Raw genomic sequence first — 18,258 nt, 5'->3', positions numbered from 1 at the left:
GTTACCAATATGATCAATGACTGGATGTCTCTACAAACTATTCTACCATGCACATTTGAAGATTACTAGTGCTTCCAGAAGAAAACACTCAGACTGTTTGGATAAGAATATTTCTTTTTTTTAATGGTATTTGGTAAGTATGTACTATGTGCCAGGCTCCATACTTAGTGCTGGGGTAGATACCAACCAATCAGGTTGGTCACAGTCCATGTCCCACATGTGGCTCACAGTCTTAATCCCTATTTTATGGACAAGGTAGCTGAGGCACAGAGAAGTGAAGTGACTCACCCAAGGTCACACAGCAGACAAGTGGCAGAGCTGGGATTAGAACCCAGATCCTTCCGACTCCCAGGCCCGTGCTCTATCTACAAGGCCACGCTCAAAGAGATCAAAAAGGCGCTTTCAACGAAACAAGCATCATATCCACAACATTTCAGATCCTCTCAACTCCGGCCAAAGGGATGTTGATCAAATCCTGAATCAGGAGAAGAGTGCCACCACAGCTGATGAGGGTCAAAACTACACCAACTCAGATGAAAAGTCACAAAAAATTTCCTTGCCATCCTGGAGATTATAGAGGGACCACCATACAGCACAAGGAATGAAAAACGCATCTTAAAGAGAGGGCTACTATACTTCAGTTGTCTCCGTAACGCACCTTCCCCAGTAAGGATGATAGGCTACGATGAAGAGTTTGCCCAAAAATCTAATTTTCACTCCCAAGGATTCCCCCACCAAAAATGCCAAATGGTGACACGTGGTCACTGACATCTGTTACTGGGGGAACTACTTATCCAGTGCTGCGGAAAGAAATACGGAGATAGAAAATTGAATCATGATGCCTACTCTGTCCCTTCAAAGACTCTTTTGTTTTATTTTTTTAACGGTGCTTGTTAAGCATTTAGTATGTGCCAGGCACTGTTCTAAGTGCTGGGGTCGATACAAGCTAATCGGGTTGGACACAGTCCTTGTCCCACATGGGGCTCATAGTCTTAATCCCCATTTTAGAGATGAGGTAGCTGAGGCTCAGAGAAATGAAATGGCTTGCCTAAGGTCACATAGCAGACACGTAGCAGGGCTAGGATTAGATCCTCAACTCAGTGAACACTTATTTCTGATCGCCTTTAAAGTCTTTTTCTTAAACAAAATTCATTAGGGACTCCTGATATCCGTGCCCAAGTCACAACAGGTTAGACACTGAGAAGACAAAGAAATGATCTTAAGTGCATTAATTCCCTATCTCATAGGGTGGCCCTCTGGGTAGTTTTATCCTGCGTTGACTGCTCTCCTTCTGACTGCCTTTAATTTAAGCTCCCGATATCTATCTGCCAGGGCTCCTACCACCAAGTCTCTCAACTTAGATGTAACACCTATGTTTTCTGGGACCCTGGAAGGGGAATGTGTGACTCTGGAGCAAGTGATACGAGTTCAGGGGTCCCCCCGGGGAAAATCTCTAGCACCTGACGTTTTCCACAAAAACGTTTTCAGGATTCTTTATAACGGCATTGCTTTACATCACATAAACGGTGCAATGCCCGAAACATCGCATCAGGTCATTCCTTTTGGGTCAGCATATTTGAGAACCATCAGGGCCCATATTACTTGTCCAGTTAGAGGAATAACTGGACCTATAGGACTCTCAGAAAGTAGGTTTGCCGCCCTAAAGTGTTTAACTTACTATGAGGGATGACAGGCATGAGAAAGAATTCAATACTATAAAAAGCAAATGTATTGCATATTTCTAAATAAATGACCATTATTTTCACTTGGGAAATTTGGTAGGCTACAGGTGCTATGTCCTCTTCATCCAAAAGGAAATCAAGCCTACATTTTTTTTTTTAACTGCATGCACAATCTTTAGTAAAAAAAAAAAAAAAAGAAAAAAAGGTCTGAGATTTCTTTTTCAGATTTCCTCCAGTATTTTGCTGTAGCTTGGGAAAAGACTGTATATTTTATGTTGCAGTAAGCCACTAAGCATTGCACTTCTTCAGTATTTACAATACCACTGTGGTTGCCTGAAACTTCCAAAACTAGTCTCTTTTCACCTGTTTTTGTGCAAAGATTAGTCCAGCTCTGTCCCTAAGAAGGTCGGCTCCCCCCAGTGAATCCAAAACATTGGACTGAGCTAATAAATATTTAAGAGGCAGCCTGGTAAAATTATGCTACTTTATTCTACTAGATTCTGAAAAGCATCATATTGATTGTGTAATGTTTGCTCATATTTATGCTAAAAACAGTCTTTCAGGTCACTTTTCTGTTCATCCTTGAACACGACTGGTTCTGGAAAACAGCATCTTAAGTAGAAACGTGGCAAGATGAAAGCAATTTTCTCATAGGAATTAAATGTAATAAATAGGAGGATCAGTTCCTTAACATAGGTCAGACCCCCTATCTTTACCAATTTACCCTGAATTGTACACTCAATCAATCAATCGGTGCTATTTACTAAATCACTTACTGTGGTCAAAACAATGTTCTAAGTCTCTGGGAAAGTAGTTGGCAGATACAACTCCTGCCCACAAAGAGCTTACAACCTCTGGCGGGGAGGGGGCAGACATAAAATCAATTATGAAGATGGGAAATAATCAATTAACTGCATTTGAGCACCTTCTGTGTGCAGAGCACTGTCATAAGCTCTTGGGAGAGTACGATATAGCAATATAAAAAGAGATAGTAGACACATTAGAACATAAGGATGTGTATATTAGCGTAGTGGGGTTGAGGTGAGTATCAAATTGCTTAAGGGTTCAACGTGCTAAACTCAGATATACTCAATTATACATGACCAAGATAGCTACATTAATTTATTTATAGTAAGTCCTTAAGGGATTGATGATAGGGTAGCTGACTTTCAGTTCATCAGTGATGAAATGGCTGCATTGACCCTCACTGGTGAGTATGAAACCATCTAGTGATCAGGTAAGCCCACTGTACATTTTCTCCCCAATTAAAATTGTTTCCCCATTTCCTTGCAGCTTCCAGACACAACCCCAGATGCATGCCACCCCTCTCCCAGAGTTAATGCCATGAAGGAGGCTAGTGTTATAAAACTGAAAAGGAGTAAATTTAGCAACATAAGTGGCATTCTTTCTAATTATTGTGGTGCTTTGATAAGTACTTACTAGGTGCCGAGAACTGTACTGAGCGCTGGGGTAGGTATGAGATAATCAGGTCCCATGTGGGGCTCACATTCTAAGTAAGGAGAAGACTGTAAGCCCACTGTGGGCAGGGATTGTCTATTACTGGAACTGTACTTTCCAAGCGCTTAGTACAGTGCTCTGCACACAGTAAGTGCTCAGTAAATACGATTGACTGAACAGGCATTAAATGTGCAGATGAGAGAACTGAAGCACAGAGAAGTGGAAATGACTTGCCCAAGCAGGGAATAATAATAATACCTGTGGTATTTGTTAAGTGCTTACTTTGTGCCAGGCATTGTACTAAGCCCTGGGGTGGATACAAGCAAATCGGGTTGGACACTGTCCCTGTCCCACATGGGGTTCACAGGCTCAATCCCCATTTTACAGATAAGTGAGGCCCAGAGAAATTAAGTGACTTGCCCAAGATCACACAACAGACAGGTGGCAGAGCCGGGATTGTGGCTGAGCCAAAATTAGAACCCAGGTCCTCTGACTCCCAGGCCTGTGCTCTTCCCACCAGGCCACGCTGCTTCCTTTGTACCTTGAAACAGCCTCATCATCATCATCACTTGTTGAGCACTTTACTATGTGCAGAGCACTGTAATTAGCACTTGGAAAAGCACAATATAACAGAGTTGGTATATATGTTCTCTGCCCATAACGAGTGGATCGCAGATATAGAGAGTCATTCATTCGATCATATTTATGGAGCTCTTACTATGTGCAAAGAACTGTACTAGGCACTTGGGACAGTACAAAATATCAGCAGACACATTCCTGTCCACAACGAGCTCACAGTCTAGAGAGGGAGACAGACATCAATATAAACTACAGATATATGTGCATATAAATATATGTATACATATACAGATATATATGTACACACAAATGGGTGTAGTAACCCTCAGTAGATAGCAGAGAGTAATAGCATAGGAGTTTGGAAGGTTGTTTTCAAACTATTTGCATAGCTTAGTTTTCTCCAACATCCCTAGGTTTTACTCTACGACATAATTGGTAGATTTCAGCAAGTCCGTTATTGGATTCCCAATGCCCTAAGTCATATACCTCCCAGATCACTTGATGAGGGTATAATCTCTCTCCTCGTAGCTATTGTGATTTTTTTTCTTGTTCAAATATACATGGACACTGTTTCATTACTTTGCAATTGTCCATGTCATATATCATTATCCAATTTTTACAAGTTGGGATTACTAGGGAGAACTTGGATAGATCGCTGACTTAGCTTCACGTTGAGAAAGAACAGGTCAGGCTATGACAATCATTCTATTCCTTGGAAATGAAATTAAAATATAATTCAAATGTCATGGTTTGGGTGTTTAATCCTTATTTCCATAATATCAATCTTCTTGAATCAACTGCCTTGCAATGTTATTAACAGGGGCTGATGTACCTTTTGGCAGTTAGAATTCAGATACAGTGAAAGCATGTTTCCATGACATGTTTCTACTGGTCAGGAATGTTCCTGTTGTCCCTGAAACAAATAGTTTTCCATTTTCATATATATGGACACTTCACTTGGTGGGCATAATCCCACTATATTTCTGGGAGTTTGGGAATGCTTATTCACTCTCTAAGGTGAGGTCTGTCAATCAATCAATGGCATTTATTCATGGGCTGGCGAGCCAGCGGTCATGGGTTCGTATCCCAGCTCTGCCACTTGTCAGCTGTGTGACTGTGGGCAATTCACTTCACTTCTCTGGGCCTCAGTCCCCTCATGTGTAAAATGGGGATTATGAGTGTTGTGAGCCTCATGTGGAACAACCTGATTCCCTGGATCTACCCCAGCGCTTAGAACAGTGCTCAGCACATAGTAAGTGCTTAACAAATACCAACATTATTATTTATTGAGCACATACTATGTGCAGAGCACTGTACTAAGTGTTGGGAAGGGTACGATACAACAGAATTAGCAGGCACATTCCTTGCCTGTAACGAGAGCTTTCAGTCTCTCGCAGTGGAATTCATCATCATCAAGGGGGCCTCTTCAAGACACCTGTCAGTTGTGGAAACATATAGTACCCCCAGCTCCGGAAGTGAGTGGCAGGTGGTCGAGCCTGGAGTAGGGAGGCCGGAAAGACCAGCGACAATGGAGAGGAGGCAGACTTACACTGAAAGGAGGTCTAGCTGTTTGGAGCCATGTTTCTCTGAGCAGTTGATGGATGTGGAATTTATTCAATTGTATTTACTGAGCATTTACCATGTGCAGAGCACTGTACTATGCTCTTGGGAGAGTATGATATAACAATTAACATACCCGTTCCCTGCCCACAATGAACCTACAGTCTAGAGGGGGGGAATGAGTAGAGAAGAAGGCCAGAAGGAACTACCCTTCCTCCTGAGTCAGAACCTCTTAGCTAAACCTTAGTCTGGATATTTCATTCAATCATATTTATTGTGCACTTATCTTGTGCAGAGCACTGTACTAAGCATTTGGAAAGTACCATACAGCAATAAAGACAGAAAAATCACTGCCCACAATGGGCTTTTACAGTCTAGAGGATATTTAATAATAATAATTATAATTGTGGGGCTTTTTTTAAGTGCTTATTATGTGCCAAGCACTATACTAAGCACTGGAGTGGATACAAGCAAGTCAGGCTGGACACAGTCCCGATCCCACTTGGGGCTCATAGTCTTAATTCCCATTTTACAGATGAGGTAACTGAGGCACAGAGAAATGAAGTGACTTGCCCAAGGCCTCACAGCAGACAGGTGACAAAGCTGGGATTAGAACTCATGACTTTCTGACTCACAGGCTCGTGCCCTAAGAGGTCATGGGTTCGAATCCCACTCTTCCACTTGTCAGCTGTGTGACTGTGGGCAAGTCACTTAACTTCCCTATGCCTCAGTTACCTCATCTGTAAAATGGGGATTAAGACTGTGAGCCTCACTTGGGACAACCTGATTACCTTGTATCTACCCCAGCACTTAGAACAGTGCTCTGCACATAGTAAGTGCTTAAATACCAACATTAACTAAACCATGCTACTTCTCTGTATCAGACTGTGTCTTCTTTATATCCAAGAACCACCCAAGCCTCTCTTTCTCCCTTAATTGGGAATGGTTGACCCAGCAAGAAAGGAAGAATGGTTCTAATACAGCCTGACTTAAAGGCAGCAGGATGAATCTAGGTTCCTTTCAACCCTAAGTTTCTACATGCAGTCATTTCTCCTCTGTTTTGAAAGGTGAAAAACTTCTGCTCTGCAGCTATGCAGAATTCTACAGGATAAAAGTGTAAATTGACTCAAATCCCAGCACTTTCTGTTTAACATCACCCTTACTCCTACACGTTACATACCTACATTTGCACCTCTTTCAAAAATATGGGAAAAATCAAGCTAGGAGTCCAAAAATGAGCGATCTGGGCTGAGTCCAATCTGGTAGATACCAGTGCTTAGCACAGTCACTGATATCTAGTAAACAGTTTATGAATCCCATGGTTCTTATTCTCATCCACAAGGTCAGACTCATTGTTTCTATGTTCTTCCAGTTGCCTAGATTACTCTCAGGACTAATGGACTAACACAGAATTAAAATAAATCTGCTCTGTGTATAGTTTATAGTCTGTGTCTCACCCAAGATCTCCCATAATGTTTCAGTAAGGAAAGCCATCTACTCAAGATAATATTAGAGTCATCTAAATTATCTAGGTCATCTTAGTCCATCCAATCTTCGATTCCTGATTCCATGAATCAATGCAGCAACAATATGTCATCATAGCTGGGGAATGATTTTTTTCTAAATGCACCAGCAAACCTCCAAACTCTTATAGTGCTTTAACTATCAGACTGTAATAAGCAAATGAAATATTCAGCCATAAAAGTTGGACACCCAGAGTATCCCTCTGAAGGAATTGCCATCAATGGGAAAATAACTTTTATAGAAGGAGCACTCAAGTGCAAGAATGGATGACTACAGGCAGCCACTGGAAACTAACCATGTTATCTTTTTAGTCACGCCTGCCTCCAGTAACTTCTCCTTTCACCTGACTGGAAATCTCAGACAAAAGCGCTATTTAAGCCATCAATCCGGGCTCAGCAATACCTGAAAGGAAGGAGGTCTCTATCATGAGAGGAGAGGGGAGAATTTAGCTGAACCCATGAGTTACCCTGAGGCAAGTCACACCAGAGAGACCATTCCTGTCCCACCCTCTCCCTCAGACTCTATCTAGTGGCTCAATGATGTGAAGCCTTTCTAGTGTGTGCCCAATGTCTACTTTGGGGGGGGGGGTGGTTTGTAATCCTTTCAGTTGTGGATCTGGCAGATTAAAAAAATAAATAACTTCACCTGTATTATTCTGCATGAATAAAGGAAATGCTTATATTTTAGTGAAATGGAAACTGGTCCAGTTGGCTGGCGTAGGGTTTAGTACATTTAAGAGCCAAGTTTCATTCTGAGGGTGGGGCAAAAAGAAGGTGAGGCTTTTAGGGGGATATCTAACCTCACTGCTTTTCTACTACAACCCAGCCCACACATTTCGCTCCTTTAATGCCAATCCACTCCCTGTACCTCGATCTTGTTTATCTCGCTACTGGCCTCTCATCCACATCCTGCCTCTGGCCTGGATCAGCCTCCCTCTTCAAATTCAACAGATGATCACTCCCCCGCCTTCAAAGCCTTTTCGAAGGCACATCTTCTCCAAGAGGCCTTCCCTGATTAAACCCCCCTTTCCTCTTCTCACAGAATTTCATAGAATTCATGAAAGACAAAATCAAGGTTGGGAGTCGACCCCCAAAAAGTGGCAGGATGAAAACAGTGACTTTGCTCCCATCGCGATATTTGTTAAGCACTTACTATGGTGCCAGGCACTGTACACTATGCGCTGGGGTGGATACAAGCAAATCGGTTTGGACACAGTCCCTGTCCCATATGGGGCTCACTGTCTCCCCAAATCCCCATTTTGCAGATCAGGTAACTGAGGCGCAGAGAAGTGAAGTGACTTGCCCAAGGTCACACAGCAGCGAAGTGGTGGAGGCAGGAATAGAACCCATGACCTACTGACTCCCAGGCCCGTGCTCTATCCACTACGCCATCCTGCTTCTCACCCTCTCCAGGAGGTAAACCCTATGTACAGGACTCTGCTTCCAGTGGGGACCCAAGTACGGTTCCTTGACTGATTCTTTCAGTCTAGCAGAAGAAAACTACAACCAGCAAACTCATCCTAAACTCCTCAACTGATTCAAATGCTTTGAGCCTTCCCACTCACTATGTAGTAAAAAAGATACTTGACCAAAGTCTAACAAAAATAAATCAGAAACCATAGAGGGCCTAAAATAAAATATTTTACAGAACAGAGGACCTGGAACTGAAGAGGCAGGTGGTGTTAGATACCTTAGTCTATGAAAACATTCACAGATGTCAGTGACATTAGAGAGGGACAAATCCCAGATTTTATTAGAGACATGCTGAAAGCAATCAATTCTCATTAAATCTCCATGGGCTTCAACCAATACTCAGTGATTAAGTCATTTGTTTTTCTGCTTAGGGAGGGAGGTACATCAACAACAATCATCCAATCAACCAAGTACCCGGGATTCACCAAGCTAAATTGAGACCCTCCCATCAGTCAGACCCATGCTTCACTGAGTATACGAGTATTGCATCACACCCAATGGCCAATAGATTCGAATTGTTATTCAATCGTATTTATTGAGCCTTTACCGTGTGCAGAGCACTGTACTAAGCTCTTGGAATGTACAATTCGGCAACAGATAGAGACAATCCCTGCCCAACAACAGGCTCACAGTCTAAAAGGGGGAGACAGACAACAAAACAAAACAAGTAGACAGGCATCGATACCATCAAAAAAGATAAACAGAATCACAGATATATCCACATTAATAAAATAGAGTAATAGATAATATATACAAATATACACAAGTGCTGTGGGAAGGGGAAGGGGGTAGAGCAGAGGGAGGGAGTAGAGGGAATGGGGAGGGGAGGGGGAGAGGGAAAGGGAAGGCTCAGCCTGAGAAGGCCTCCTGGAGGAGGTGGGCTCTTAGTAGGGCTTTGAAGAGGGGAAGAGAGTGAGTTGGAGAATGTGAGGAGGGAGGGCATTCCAGTTTAGTGGTAGGATGTGGGCCAGGGCTCGACGGCGAGACAGGCGAGAACGAGGCACCTTGAGGAGGTGAGCGGTGGCAGAGGAGCGGAGTGTGCGGGCTGGGCTATAGGAGGAGAGAAGGGAGGTGAGGTTGGAGGGGGCCAGGTGATGGAAAGCTTTAAAGCCAAGAGCGAGAAGGTTTTGTTTCATGTGAAAGTTGATAGGCAACCACTGGAGGCTTTTGACAAGAGGAGTGACATGCCCAGAGCGTTTCTGAAGAAAGATAATCCAGACAGAACTGGAGAGCCAGCGCATTTCGAAAATGCAACTCCACCACCGAAACAATGCCTGTCTTCCTGAACTTCATTTCTCAGAGGCACCAAATGTCCAGTGATGAGAATACCAAGATGTTTTTAAAATAGTCTATCAATTCCTATACGATTTGAATGATGGACCAAGACCCTTAGTGGCTCCCACAGAGCACTGTCTGGGGTAAGCCACGTTCCCTCTGGGGCCTTGTGTGTTACAAGTGAGAAGGTGGGGGGGTGAAGTGTATGTGCGGTCAGTTAATAATGACGGAATTAGTTTAATCATTCTTAATCCCATTTTCCAGAGGAGGTAACTGAGGCCCAGAGAAGTGAAGCGACTTGCCCAAGATCCCACAGCAAACAAGTGGTGGAGCTGGGATTAGAACCCGGGTCCTTTTTGTCACAGAGTAAGTACTTAACGAATATCATCTCTCACCATCTACTGAAAAGGAGTTTCAATAGAATAGAAAACTTGAGCCTGAAATGACTGCTAAAGGTCAAATGTATCTGTTTTCCTCTCAATATCCATCTATGTCTCGCAGTTCTTCCTTTTACTGTTTTGCTTGGCAGTTAGAAGATGTTACTTTGTCAAAAATGTCTCCCAAGTGGAGAAAAAGTACATGGTGTGCCATAATTTACGGTTGTCTCTCTGCAAAAGCGTTAGATCCCTTTCCCTCCCGGGTTAAGGATTCTGGTCTGCACAGTCACCAAAAAGAGGCCCCAAATCAGAGTTCCCTAAAAGGCTCCCTGGTTTGAGTCCTGCTTCCTTGCTTTAAACTCTCACCAAGAGGCCCCAGTGCTGGCAGCCCAGGAGTCTTCCTCCACCAGTGTCTCTCTCTCAAGGGTTCATTGTCTCTGCCAGGGCCAGGCTACTTGATGCTAACACAGTGATTCACCGATAGCCCACTTTTTTCACCAAAGAACAGATACATCTACAGGTCTCTGAACAAAACTTTGCAGGCAAACCAAAATAATGTCTCATCCTGTGTCTCTCAACAATCTTTCACTTCTAATCCCCAAAAGGATACTCAGCAGCGTAAAAACATTCTATTCCCCAGCCCTCCAGCTACTATCCTTTCCTTTCCTTCTATCCTGGGTAACAGTTCTCTGGTTTCCCCGTTTGCTTCCAGAAAAAAGGTGAGGGTAGAGGGGCCTGCTCGATAGCAATTTTGTGGAGAAAAAAAGCACCAGGCCTGAATATAAGAGGAAGAACTGGGTGAGGTTTCTGTCCACATGGGTCTCAAGGGCTAACTGAATTTTGGGGAACTGAGAGTCTCAATTGTCAGAAATGAAAGAAAGATTTGCAAAGTAGAATGATTCCTAGGAAAATGTTATGCCCCTTAGTCAAAAAATGCAAACCATGGAGCCAGGTTGAATGAGCTTTTTGGCAATGACCCCTAACTTCTCCAATTTGCCATTCATAAAATGAAACGTTCTGCTTGCGACTCTACCGGGTCTCAAATATATGAACTGTGAGCTCTCATCCCATTAACTTCCATTCCATTCCAACCAGTTCACGCTCCAGTGATTAATATGCTTTCTAGATCCAAAATAAATAAATTATATCACACTGCTCTAATTTTCATGTAAAAAACTTGATTCTCATAACCACCCGGTCTGGATTCAAATTGCTCACATTTTGGGTCAAGGAAAGTAACTATTTCCTGTGTAGAATCCAATCTCTTTGTCATAATCTCATTACCTTGGGCGATCGTGTCCAGCAGTTACCAAACATTAAGATTACTAACAAGATCTTGAGAGGAGTCTTTGTTAACTGCACATCTGAATTATACCACTGACTCAAAATCTTTTAAATGGCCTTTCAGACCACAACTAAAATAAATAGAATCCAACCAATGAAATCTTCCCATCAGCAGAGGAAAAATAAGAGAGAACTCAGGCAATTACCAGAAAAGCCCACTCAGTTCGCCAAACAGTCCAGAATAATAATGATAGTAATAATAATAATTGGGCATTTGTTAATCCCTTACTGTGTGCCAAGCACCGTACTAAGTGCTGGGGAAGGTATAAAATAATCAGGTCAGACACAGTCTATGTCCCACATGGGGTTTCCAGTCTTAATAGGAGGCAGAACAGGTATCAAATTCTCATTTTACAGATGAGGAAACTGAGAAGCAAAGTGACTTGCCCAAGATCATATGGCAGGCAAGTGGCCGAGTTAGGATTAGAACCCAGATCTCCTGACTCCAGGCACCATGATTTTTCCACTAGGCCTCACTGCTTGTCAGAACAAGGCCTAGTAGGGTGACACCTGTTGTCGGGGTGGACAGTCTGCCATATAGCGACCAAAAATACTGGGTCCTCCTGAAGGTGAATCAACATCTGTCCTACGAACACCTCCTAATATTTGATCGCTCCCCTTAGCTCCAAGTTATTTCAATGCCTCTCTACCCCACTAGACTCTAAGGTTCTTGACAGTCCAGATCGTGACTACCAGAGGATTGTACCAACTGTATAATGTACTCCCCCAAGTGCTTAGAATTGCGCTTTACACAAAAAAGTGCTCAATAAATACAATCAATTGACAGACTGACCACGGAAGTAGGTGAGATGTGGTTAATAGAGGATGAAATCGTGTGCAATATTGGTCAAAATCTGTTGGATAATGAGCCATTCTCAAAGGTCAGGATTCCGAAGCGATTTGCTTAGAACCCTTGGTCACAAGGATTTTGTGGAGCTGCTCCAATTGAAGAAGTTATCTTCCAACCTGGCTGGGGGAACCCAGAGGACAAATGTATAAACAGAATCCTTTCTTGTAAGCTCTCCCTTCTTTTCAACATACGAAACTCAGGAATAGAGACAAGAGCCAGAGGCTAACAGATGGATATATGTTACCGTTCATTTTCCCATCTGTAACGCTGGGAAAAAGAAGTTTCTCTTGGAATACGCAGCACACTTCGGCGAGGAAGTTTACCCTCGCTCAACCCCCGGCTGATTTAATTTACTTAACAAGTGAGTAAAATTTAACAGCACAAGATAGATCAAACAGAGAACAGCCCATTAGTCGATGTTTTCTCTACTTGGAGTATTTGATATATAGAAACCACAATTTAGGAATCCTCAAAAGTGCAATGTGACAGAGCTTTAAGAGCACCGCTAACTCCATTGCATTAGACAAATCACCCTCTCCAGATTTCCCCTGGCAATTGAAATGAACATTAATCGTTTCAAACTGGAGGAAATTAGGAAATTAGTGGTTTGAAGTACAAAAAAGGAAATTAACCTGTCTGAAGGGATCTCAAGCTGAAGTGTTAGGGACTTGAGGCTGTAATTTCTAGCAGGGAAAAGCTGTACAGTGGAGACTTCGCTGAACTGAAACAATAGGAGTCAATGGTGGTAGGTAGATGTACCAAAATGCTCCTCATATATTAACAAAATTTCCTTATAAAATTAGTTTATGGCGTTCAAAATGAGCAAGATCTAATAAGGCTTTGGATCCAGTGCATTTTCTGAGGACCAGAGAAGAAAGGGTTAGGATATCTTCCTTTGACTGATGCAAACAGCAAACATAAAGGTAGGGAGAGTGATCTGCTCCTTAAAAAAACGCACACACCAAAAACCAAACGCACAACCAAGGGGACTGCCTATTTGCATGGTGATTTAATTTTTTTTTCCAAACCAAATTAATGCAAAGGCTGCATGATGACAGCTGGTTATCTATGAGTTGAAGACACTGCCTTTGAAAGTGCCCAACATCAACTTCTACGTCTCCTTTAATGGTTCCTTCCTATCAACGGCTATTTCTTAGCTAACCTGAGAGAGGCATTTTCAGCTGACACCTGGCCTAAAATGACCCCTGACAGTCTGGAGAGCAAACCCAGAGAGTACAGTGCCTGCCATATAGTAAGAGCTTAACAGATCCCATAATTATTACTATCTTTGTGGGCAGGGAACATGTCTGCTAATTGCACTCTCCCAAGCACTCAGTACACTGTTCTGCTTCAGAGAAGCAGCACGGTGTAGTGGATAGAGCATGGGCCTGGGGGTCCGAAGGTCATGGGCTCTAATTACAGCTCTGCCACTTGTCTGCTGTGTGATCTGGGGCAAGTCACTTCACTTCTCTGCACCTCAGTTGCCCCATCTGTAAAATGGAGATTGAAGCTGTGAGCCCCACATGGGACAGAGACTGCATCCAACCCAATTTGCTTGTATCCCCCCAGTGCTTAGTACAGTGCCTGGCACATAGTAAATCCTTAACAAATACCTCAATTATTATTATCATATAGTAAGCACTCGATAAATGTCATTGATTAATTGACCGACTTCAAGCAGTTGCCAAGATATCATAAAGATTCAGCAACAAACAAGGGGTTACACTCTCTTTTTTTATTGCATTTGTTAAGATGCTACTATGTGCAGGGCACTGTTCTAATCGCTGGGGTAGATACAAGTCCATCAGGTTGGACACAGTCCCTGCCCCACATTGGTCTCACAGACTAAGTAGGAGAAAGTAGGATTTAAGCCCCATTTTACAGATGGGACAATTGAGGCACAGGGAAGATAAGTGACTTGCCCAAGGTCACACAGCAGATAGGTGGCAGAGCTGGGATTGAAAACCAGGTCTTCTGGACCCAGGCCTGTGCTCTTTCTACTAGGTCATGCTGCTTTTCCCCAGTGATGCTGAGTTCACCTCATTCGCTCAACAGGAGTACAGCAAAACTGTTTCAATCTCAAGCACATTGTCAATATTATAATGTTCCTTTGAAGCTCTGGCCTACCTGGTTTATTAGATGAAGGGAAAATACAGATGTACTGACAAGCAGGGCTGTGCTTTTTTGTAGTGGAGCAAATGACCAAAGCGTTTCTGGGAATGATTGTCTTCATTCAGACACAGATGCTTCTGTTCCAAAGTTAGGCCTTGCTGTTACCAGAGATGTTTCTAGCCCTTTCAACCAGGTCAGAAGGTTGGGGTTTTTATTCTTTGTTTTTTAAAGGGGTAAAGAAGCCCACCGATGATTTCTCTTTAACCATGGGGGGGGGGGGGTAAAAAAAAAAAAGGGCAATGGGATCTTTGTGACCTAGAGAAAAAATAGCATACACCCAGTTCCCCTTGAACGTGGGGATTGCATTCCTGCAAAACCACTGTGATAAGGAAAACTTGGGCTTTTGGACTCTGAGGTCCAACACTACATGCATGCGCACAAGCGTGTCTTCTGATGCCATGGTGAGCTGCACTCAGACAGGCTCACATTGTCCAATGTTCTAGGCAAAAGACAGAGTGAAAATACACTTTCTGGCAGAGATGGGTGTATATGTAAGGCAGAGCCTGTGAGTGCTCATTCCAAGAACAGAAAATGGAGCAGCCAAGAACGTCTGAATTTTCGTACACACTCTGTGCCCCATGGGGTTTCTTGTCATGGATGGACTCTCTAAGAAAAGGGAACAGAGGCCACACAACTATGGAGCCCCCTTTACCCACTCCACTGTACAAGGCACCTACAATGGCAACTTGCCCCAAGAAATATTAAACGTCCCCTTCACCCATTCCCTCTCACCACCATCCTCTCCAACCCTGAAGCCCACAACTTTGGTGTCATACTTGACTCTGCTATGGTTTAACTCTCATATTCAATCTGCTGCCAAGTCCTGCCATTCTTCACTATATAACAATATCAGATCCACACTTTCTTTCCACCTGGAATAAGCTCTGGTCTTGGCATGGCGAGACTACTGCATTAGCCTCCTCGCTGGTCTCCCTGCGTCCAATCTCTTCCCACCCAATCCCCCTTCTACAGACTGGCCCACAGACCATTTTCCTGAACCATCACTTGTCCCACATCTATCCTCTCTTTAAAACCCTCATTTTTGTGTCTCTTTACATCAAACAAAAAGTCTTTGTAAACGGCTTTAAGGCTCTCCATCAACTGGCCCCACCTTCCCTATCCTAAGCTTCTTGCGGGGAGAAAAAGTGTCATATTATTTTGTACTTGCTAAATGCCTAGTACAGCACACCACACCCACTGGGTGTTCAGTAAATACTACTATCGAAAATAGATTGCACAGGGGTGATTCATGCATCGGAATGAGCGGCACATTAAGTGAGGGAATGGTGCTAACTGCTTTTGTTTCCTAATATGTTGGTCTAATCCAGTGATGGTCTTGCTGATAATTTAGGGAGAAGAAGAAAACATCCTGTCACTGAGGGAAAAGGCCTGAAACACTAAGCCATGTTGCTTTTCTAAAAGGGGAAGAATGCCAAGCCTACTGTCACATTGGTTGTCTACTCAGAGTCAGGGAATGTGTCTGGATTTTTTTTTAATTATATTGTACTCTCCCAAGTCCTTACTATAGTGCTCTGCACACAGTAAATGCTCAATAAATACAACTGACTGGCTGACTGACATATGACTGCACAACTGTCCAGTTCCCTGGGCCTACGTAGATCCAGTTTACCTGGGAGCTAGTTGAGGCCAAATCCTGTAGAATTCTCCAGGGTGGAGGAGGTGATTTAGCATCACCAACAGCCATGAAGTCCACAATGGGCTTTTCCAGTATGGCACTATTAACATGACAGTCAGCATCCCTCCCGGACCCTCTCACCCCCAGCCAATCAGGGAGGTGGGCCAGCGATGCAAAACCCAGAGGAAAATATTGTTGTGTTGAAGACCTGTGGCTGAAAGGAAGGCCTCTGTGACAGTAGGCTTGGCATTCTTCCCCTTTTAGAAAAGCAACATGGCTTAGTGGAAAGAGTACGGGCCTGGGAGTCAAAAGGACCTGGGTTATAATCCCCTCCGCCACTTGTCTGCTGTATGATCCTGAACAAGTCACTTGACTTCTCTGTGCCTCAGTTCCCTCATCTGAAAATGTGGATTAAGACTGTGAGACCCATGTGGGACAAGGACTGTGTCCATCCTGATTAGCTTCTATCTACCTCAGTCGTAATGCAATGCCTGGCACGTAGGAAGCACTTGAGTACCATAAAAATAAAATAAAATGCTAAACTAATGTTTGCTTTAAATAACCCAGCTCTGTTCTGGTCCTGGATATATTGTAAATTGATCAAACAAATCTCTGCATTTCAGATCCTAGAGAGGGCTAACAAAATGGGAAGGATCTCTCCAGCCACACCCATGGAAGAGAGGAAGAGCAGTAGTAATGCCTGAAAGGGAAAATAAAGAATGCGGATAGAGAAAGGGGAAAAAATAAGAAAAGAACAATGAGGAAAGAAGAGAAAGAAGAAAAAGAGGAAGTTAGCAAGTTTAGAATCCAAAGTAATAATGCTTGTCCAAACCTCAATCTATATTTACAACCTTGATGACTGTCTCAAGAAGATCTGCCAGTGGATGCTAAATGCAGGCTGCAGATCAGAAGAGTGTGGCAATCTGGATGTATAACAGCAAGTTATCTGAGGAAAGATATCTTTCCACATCACAATTAGGCGGGGGTCTGATAGGCTTTGGCTCTCTTTCCTGGGCAAACTCTATGTCCTTTTTTTAAAAGAGAAGAGAAAAGAAAATATAGACGCATTTTATTAAAAGAAACCAAAAAAAAAAAAGTCAAGCCCTATAAGGCAATCCCTAACACCTCTCTACCTTCCGGGCTCCCAGCACTGAAGTGCAATTCAGTTGGAAGTGATGGAGCTGTTAAAGCAGGGCCGTGTAGTTCGATCATCACAGGTTTCTTTCCTTCTCGCAATAATTTGTTCTTTTGAGAAAAACAGAATGGATTCTATTCTCCCCTCACAGCTCCAACTGGAACAGCAGACCCTCCACACCCTCTGGGATTCTCCCCTCCAATCGGGATTATGCCTGATTTAGTGAGCAGCCAGCAAACCGACGCCCTCCTGCATAGTGACGGGAAGGGTAGCATCCATGCACTTCTCCACAAGACACATCTGAGAGTGGTTTCTGGTTCAGTAAAGTAGGAAACGTTGCAAGCCCAGCAGAACTGCAGGGGGTAGGCTGTAAACTCGTTGTGGGCAGGGAATGTATCTGTTATGTTGTTACACAGTGCCCTGCACACAGCAAACAGTCAATAAATGCAACTGACACCTGATTTGTCACTGGCCATGAAACAAAATGGTGCAGGCCTCATCTGTGGCCTTACAAGATTCCATTCTCCTATGCATAGGAAAGAATGAAAATCAGCGTAATCTTATTACACAGCTCCTCTTTTCAAGATCTCTGTGTCTTCAACACTTAGACTTCCTGATTTTACCTTTTGGATCTTCTCTGTCTCTCTACCTAATTGCCCCGCTCGACTCTCCGGGCAACCTAACCTACTTCCAGTGCCTTTACACCCAACTTCTCTGTTTCCAAGTAATCGGATGTGCCGCGTTATACCTTCTCCCCTTCACCAAATCTCACTGATCTCCTTCAAATCTCTCTAATAATGCGCCTCCTCCAAGAAAACTTCTCATATAAACTCCTCCCAATTGGTTACTATTTTTTCTATACTATGATGGTTTCTATGATACTACAGATTCCCAAGCACCAATGTAGATTTCCAATAAATAATTTTGCCAAAGTATGAGCATATGTTTCTGAGGTGGGCTGTGCTGTAAACCTTTGTGCCTCACTCACTTGCTCTCTCTGTGTATTTTGGGTGGGTGCATGTTTGTTCTTTTTCCCTTTCTGAATTGTAAACTCCTTTAGATTAAGCTCTATAGCTTTCTCTTTCTCTTCATCTCTTCACAACACCTTATACAGTACCTTAGTCCCATATTCTTAAATGAATAAATCAATGCCATCTATCCGGAAGGCTACATGGCAGGGAGTAAAAAAATTTT

This window comes from Ornithorhynchus anatinus, chromosome 7, assembly GCF_004115215.2.
Source record: "Ornithorhynchus anatinus isolate Pmale09 chromosome 7, mOrnAna1.pri.v4, whole genome shotgun sequence".
Classification (NCBI taxonomy): Eukaryota; Metazoa; Chordata; class Mammalia; order Monotremata; family Ornithorhynchidae; genus Ornithorhynchus; species Ornithorhynchus anatinus.
Note: the sequence above shows the minus strand (reverse complement) of the source record.